General features: G+C 43.3%; 1 pseudogene; it reads right to left on the bottom strand.

Annotated features, from left to right (window-relative positions):
- Nucleotides 1-1,838: 1,838 nt before the first annotated feature.
- LOC118631895 lies at nucleotides 1,839-2,263 on the bottom strand (annotated as a pseudogene).
- Between the last annotated feature and the right edge of the window lie 4,868 nt (nucleotides 2,264-7,131).

The following is a 7,131-nucleotide window of genomic DNA, read 5'->3' as shown; positions in this document are numbered from 1 at the left end:
AAATTTTTCTTATTTCTTGAGGTAGGCCTGCAGTGCTATAAACTTCCCTCTCAGAACTGTTTTTGCTGCATTCCATAGATTTTGTGTTGTTGTGTGTTCATTTTTATTGGTTTCCAGGAAGTTTTAGATTTCTTCCTTGATCTCCTTGGTTACCCATTCATTGTTTAATAACATGCTATTTAGCCTCCATGTGTTCAAATGTCTTTGCATGTTCTCGTTGTAATTGATTTTTAGTTCCATGCCATTGTGATCTGAGAAAATGCTTGATATAATTTCAATCTTTTTGAACTTGTAGAGACTTAGTTATATGTCCTAACATGTGGTCTATCTTTGAGAATATCCCATGTGCACTTGAGAAGAATGTGAATTCTGCAGTTTTTGGGTGTTATTCTCTGTAGATATTTATTAAATCCATTTGATCGAGTGCATCATTTAGAGTCTTTGTTTCCTTGTTAATTTCTTGTTCAGAGGATCTATCTAGTGATGTCAGAGGGGTGATGAAGTCCCCTGCTATGATTATATTGCTGTCGCTTTTCCTTTGATGTCCTCCAGAAGATTTTAAATATATTTTGGTGCCTCTGTATTGGGTACATATGGTATATGTTTATCAAGGTTATATCTTCATGTTGGATAGATCCTTTTCATATTATTTAGTGGCCTTCTTTGTCTCTAGTTATAACCTTCATTTTGAAATCTATTTTATCAGATACGAGTATTGCTACCCCACCTTTTTTTTTTTCCTTTTTGTTTGCTTTGAAGATTTTTTTTCATCCCTTCAATTTCCATCTATAAGTCTTTTGTTGTGAGGTGGTCTTTTGTAAACGACATATATATGAATCATGCTTTTTTATCCAGTCGGCTACTCTGTGTCTTTTGATCAGAGAGTTCAATCCATGCATATGTAAGGTTATTATTGATATATACTTATTTATTGCCATTTTTGTTTATTGTGGTTATATTTTTCTTTCTATTTCTTCTGCTAATTACAGCAGTCCTTTTAACATTTCTTACAGTGCTGGTTTGGTGCTAGTATGTTCCTTTAGCCTTTTTTTTTTTTTTTTTTTGTCTAGGAAGCTCTTTATTTCACCTTCTATTTTGAATGACAGCCTTGCTGGATAGAATAGTCTTGGATTCAGATCCCTGTTTTTCATTACCTTGATTACTTCATGCCATTCCCTTCTGGCTGGTAGTGTTTCTGTTGAGAAGTCAGCTGATAGCCTTTTGGGGTTCCTTTGTAGGTAACCTGTTGCTTATCTCTTGCTGCCCTTAGGATTCTCTCTGTCTTTAATTTCTGTCATTTTAATTACTATGTGTCTTGGTGTGCGCCTGTTTGAGTTCTTCTTACCTGGGCCTCTCTGTGCTTCTTCTTCTTCTTCTTTTTTTTATCTTCACCCAAGGACATTTTTCCATTTTTTGTTCAGATAGACTGAGTGGGAGAGAGGAAGAGAGAGAGAGAGAGAGAGAGAGAGAGAGAGAGAGAAGAGAGAGAGAAACATCACCACGAAAGGGACACTTCAAGTGGCCGCCACCTGCACAACCAACCAGAACTAGAGACAAACTGCAACCGAGGTATGTGCCCTTAGCGGGAACCAAACCCAGGTCTCTCTGGATCACAGGCGGACACTCTAACCCCTGAGCCAAACTGTCCAGGGCCCTCTGTGCTTCTTGAACTTGAATGCCTTCTTTCTTCACCAAGTTATGGAAGTTTTCTGTTACTTTTTCTTTTTTTTTTTTCTTCTCATGTGTCAGTACGTTTAATGTTGTATACATAAAATGATAGTAAGAAGATGACTATAAACAAGATTTCACCCCTCCATTTCCATGGTCAGCACACTGCATTACAGTAAACCAAGTTTATATTCCACCATCAAGTGTGGTTCTCCCATTAGTTCACTTTGTGATGGGTCATTTAGAATATCTTTAATCCAGAAGTCTCATCAGTACCCCTCAAAATATCCAGTGAAAGGTTTAAGCTCAGAAGAAATGGAAGACACTGAACCTGCTGCACTGCCTTGAATTCCATTTGCTATTTTAGTGGAGCAAACGGACACTGGATGTCTCTCAGTGTAGAAAAATTTATTTTATCTTGGTTGAGCTGGATATTTTTCTCTGATAATTCAAGAGGATTACTGGACAAAAATTTATTTTTCATGCAAGAAAAATCTTTTCAAAGAAGATTACGATTTTCTAAAGGTCCATTTGCAGATAGCTCAGTAATTGGAATACTGTCCTTTAGCTGAGATCCAACTCCTCTGGTATTCATCTTCAGGTCGCTCAGCAGAGAGCTAGTCAGCATGGTTCTGTCACTTTTTCTTCAAATATATTTTCTAACCTGTGCTCATTTTTTTCTTCTTCTGGAACTTCTATGATGTGATTTTTGTTACATTTCTATTTGTCCCACAGTACTCTTAAGCTGTCTTCCTGTTTTTTAATTGTTTTTTTCCTTTTGGTTTTCTGATTGGTTGATTTTTTTTCTACCCCTTCTTCTAATTCACTGATCTGGTCCTCAGCTTCCTCTACTCTGCTGGTTATTCCTTTCAATGTGTTTCTTATCTATGTAATTCTTCATTTCTACTTGGTTCGTTTTCAGTGTTTCTATATCTTTACTATGGTGTTGAGGTCCTTACTCATGCTGTTGAGTTTACTCAAGATCGTGGCTCTGAACTCTACCTCTAATAACTTGCTTAACTGCATTTCATTGATCTCATCTTCAATAGAGTTCTCTTGTTCTTTCATTTGGGATTTTTTCTTTGTTTCACCATTTTGGCTATCTCAGTGGGTTTTTGAGCCTGCCAAATTTTTCCTGTGTGTGTTGGTGTTCTGCTGTTTGTGGCTCCTTCTACTGGATTTGAATAAGTGTAGGAGGACCCAAGTTAAACACCACTGTCAAGTCTTATTTTCCTGGGTAAATTTGCAAGCCTAGGAAAGGTTCAGTTACCTCTAACCATTTGCCTGGAGGCTATTAGTCTCAGTTACTTGATGAGCCTTGGGTTGTAGCCCTCAATGAATGAAAAACTCCCTCAGGTGTTCAGCGTAAGAAAAATTTCCAGATTGGGGGACAGATGCTGGTTGTTAATGAGCCTCAATTTGCATGTCTCTGGCCCAGTTGGGTGGGGTTAAATCTGTGAGGGAGGGGCTGCTGCTTCTCCTCAGAGCTCTGGGAAGAGGCTCCCAAAGCAAATGGCCATTGTACTTTGTGGCTGTGACTCAGCGAAACTCTGAGCGCCCTCCAAATGAGCGCCCTCCAAATCCTGAGTGTTCCCACACAGTTCTAGTCCAGTCCACCCTCCCTCTGCCAGAGCCCAAGGTGAGTGGCTGTAGCTAATTTAGTACTCTGTCCTGGCCCTCTGGACTGTGGAGCTTGCTTGGGATTTTAACCCTGAGGGAACTACTCACAGCTAAAACAGCTGGTGTCCATGGGCTCCCAGCCCACCCTCTTGTGCCTCTGCAGACCTACCAGGCTTGATTCAGTGTCCTTTTGTCCTGTCTGTGGTTATATGGTCCTCTCCAGCTGCTTTTCTATTGCTTTTCCCCGATGATTTGTTTTTATTTTAGATGTAATTCCAGTTTGGTCCTGGGGGATGATCTGTGTAGCTTCCATTCACTCTGCCACCATTTTAGAATCTCCAGGAAATCTATTTTTAAATACATACTGCCTTGAATTAAATATAAGGAGAAAATACGTGTTTTCTTTATGACTGATAGTTTCTTAGAATTTGAATATACATATTGTGTAGATAAACATTCTATTAAACAATTATTTTTCAAGCCTCTCTATTCCTGAATTAAGGTGTTAAAATGATGATAATGGTTATGGCTAAGGATAATGACTGTAATATTATCATAATATTACAATTATCATTTTATTGAGAAGCTCTTGGTTCCTGACATGATAACATTGAATCTTCAAGTGAAACTTACATGACACACAATGTCATTGTCCCTGTTTTATTAAGAAGACCTGGTGCTCCGTGAAATTAGTCACTGATGCAAAGTCTCATAGTTAGTGACGGTTTTAAGTTCAGATCCAGAGCTGTCTTATTCTAGGACATCAGTTATATTCCGTCTCTAAGCTGGGTCTTCTCTGTGTCCCTCTTTCTTCAAAGGTTTGTGAGATAGAAGGAAACTTAGAATGTGTGTGATTTCGTTTGTTAGTTGGCAGGTGAGGAAACGGGCGAAGGGGTCACCTGACAGGTGACAGGAGTTGGAGAACTGGGGTGCCAGGAGCTCAGACGCTGGAACAGACAGGCCCGTAGCAGAGGAGAAAGGCCTGTTCACTTACTGGTTCTGTCCGGGCTGGGCCCCGGCCGGCAGGTGCACACAGCCTGGCGCTTCCCTCAAGGGGAGCTGGGAGATAAGGTGTCCTTCCCACCAGTGAGTGATCAGGGGCTCAGAACTGACTAGAAGCTAAAGGACACATTTGAAACCTAAGCCCACTCCTTCCTCGGTTCAAACTGCATGCTTTGCCCATAAGTACACAGCGATTTGGGGTGCTGCTCTCTTGAGGGGCTTTATAACGGTATCTTAAGAAGAAAGCCTGTTTTGTTTTGATTTTTTCCCCTGAGAAAGAACATGGTCCCTGCCAGCAAAGAAATCTCCGTGCAAGATAACAAATATCCATGAATGTTCTGCGTTTACCTGGTGGGCATGAGGGGTCGTGTTTAATTAAAGTGAGTGCCACGTCAGAGGAGTAGATTCGTTGTTTAAAGAAATGATTCAAAAAGCAAATGTTGTTTCTGAAATTGTCTGTGAGCTTTATACAACTGATAGAATATATTATGTTTATGCTATAAAAATGACCACCTATGAGTAAGTTGAAAATTAAACCCACACTCCGTTCATCCACAGGAGTGCCGTGCTTCAGGCCGACGCCTGGGCCACGGAGGCCCTGTCCGTGGAGGGCGACGTGGCTCCCAGGGCCAGGCCAGCACCGCTGCTAGGCGCTCAGTTCCCAGGGAGGACGCCAGGGCCGGCCAGCCCTTCAGACGGTAACTGCCGTGTACTTTCTGTCCAGTTACCCACCTCTGGAATGGGGCTGAATTCTCTCAGTGATGGGTTGATGATGAAGAAATGAGTGAATGAATGAGTGAATGAATGCAGCAAGAGATAGACTAATGTTACCGAGGAGAAGGTTTATTCTGCTGGAGAGAGAAAACATTCCTCCTTCACAGTCAGGTCAGGATGGCACATCACAGGCGACACTTACCAAACTGCACCAGTATCAAACATTAAAATGCACATTTTACACCCATGAATCTTGGCTCTAGGTACTTTGAATGACAAAGAGATCACAAAGTAAAACAAAATTTGTGTATTAAATTATCAAATTAAGTTTCAGCATTCCTCCGATGTATATGGATTTAGAACACTAAAATGTTAAAATGCATTTTAATATATTGATTATAACAATCTTAAACTGGATAACAGTTACCATTTTACATGAACATAATGTCAACATAATTTTTTAATATGTTTTCATTAATTTTTTAGAGAGAGAGGAAGGGAGAGAGAGATAGAAACATCAATGTGAGAGAGAAACATCTATGGGCTGCCTCCGGCATGTCCCCCACTGGGGATGGAGCCCACAACCTAGGCATGTGCCATGACTGGGAATCGAACCAGGACCTCTCAGTCCATGGGACGATGCTCAACCCACTGAGCCACACAGGCCAGGCAACGTAATTTCAATTTAAATAAATTTTCATACCTTTTGATCACCATCTTGTTAATATCCAAGTTCATTACCTCTTGCTAAAGATGTCCTTATTTAGCGATCACATGGACATGTCCACTGTCAAGCATGCTTACAACAGTTGAAATGTCTTAATTAAACATTTTAATTGATGTAAAAATTTGCAATGTTTTGGTGGGCAAAGCAAACCAGATAGAATTCTTTTGTGTGTCGTCAGAGACTGCCGTCCCCTTTCCCCATGTGCTTGAGAACCTCGGAAGACAAGCTAACACGTCCTTCAGTTCAGCTTCACTGGTCCCTGTGATTGTAAGTGATGTTCAGAAATGCTCCCTCATCTGGGCTCCATCCTAAAGTCCTCTTCTCTGCACCCAGGAAGCACAGCTTGTGGTTCCTGCGGAACCGCAGTGTTCCGGGGGCCCCCACCCTGCTTCCCGGGAGTGACTCCTTCTCAGCTTGGCTACTGTGAATCAGCGCCCACGTCAGGACAGATCCTCCTCAGGCTGGTTGGGAGGGAACCACGCTGTGGAAATCTACGACTTCGGTTACTACGGGCAGAAAATTAAAGGCACGGACGAGTGCTCAGGAATTTCTAACTATCTTTTGGGACACCGACAGGCAGTTAGGAGAGAGAGGTTCTGGTTGGAAAGTGACCACCGAGCACTACCTTACGACTGGCTGTGCGGTGACAGGTGTAAGCCCAGGACCAAGGACCCAGTGCCGCTCAGTCGTCACTGGCTGAGGTGGGGGACGGAGGAAGGACGTGGTAATGTGGGCAGGCAGGGTGACAGGTTTCAGAGCTGCTGACCTGGTTGTGTCTGAAACCCAGTTACAATTGGGGTGTGTGGGGGGTGTGGGCGGGGGGAGACTGGGAAACTAAGGCAGACACAAAATACAGGTGACTCTTAAAAACACAGACAGTTGTGGACTAAACAGAGGGTGTTTGGGAGCTTAGATTTAGTCCCAAGTGCAGCTCCAGAGACCCAGATGTGGGGAGGACCCCAAAGGCCATGCGATCCATGGAAATGGTTGACATGCTCTAAGCTTCCTCCTCCTCTAAGAAAGGATGGAGGCAGTTCCCCTGGAGTCCGTGGTGGCCCGAGGCCAGAGCCCCCTGGCGGACCCTGTGAGGAGGGCAGCACTGGGGGCACGGTCACTGCTCCGACGACCAGTAACGGGCAGGTCTGCCAACCTTCACCACATGAGGGGCTGCTGTCCCCAAGCACCAGGGCGTTTTGGAAAGGACGATGGCATCGAGAGCTTCTGTATTGTGTTCGTGAGGGCAGGAGACACCTCTGCTGTGGGGGTACTCACACCGGAACCCGGGCTGGGAGGGGGCAGAGCCTGCTGGCTCTCAGACCACCGTGCAGTGGCCGGTCTGCTCCCAGGAACACAGTGACACATCTCACGTCGCAGCAGAGGCTGCACGGCCGTGGCCCCTT

The sequence above is a fragment of the Molossus molossus genome, unplaced genomic scaffold (genome assembly GCF_014108415.1).
Source record: "Molossus molossus isolate mMolMol1 unplaced genomic scaffold, mMolMol1.p scaffold_m16_p_16, whole genome shotgun sequence".
Lineage (NCBI taxonomy): Eukaryota > Metazoa > Chordata > Mammalia > Chiroptera > Molossidae > Molossus > Molossus molossus.
Note: the sequence above shows the minus strand (reverse complement) of the source record. Positions and strands in the feature narration are given on the sequence as shown.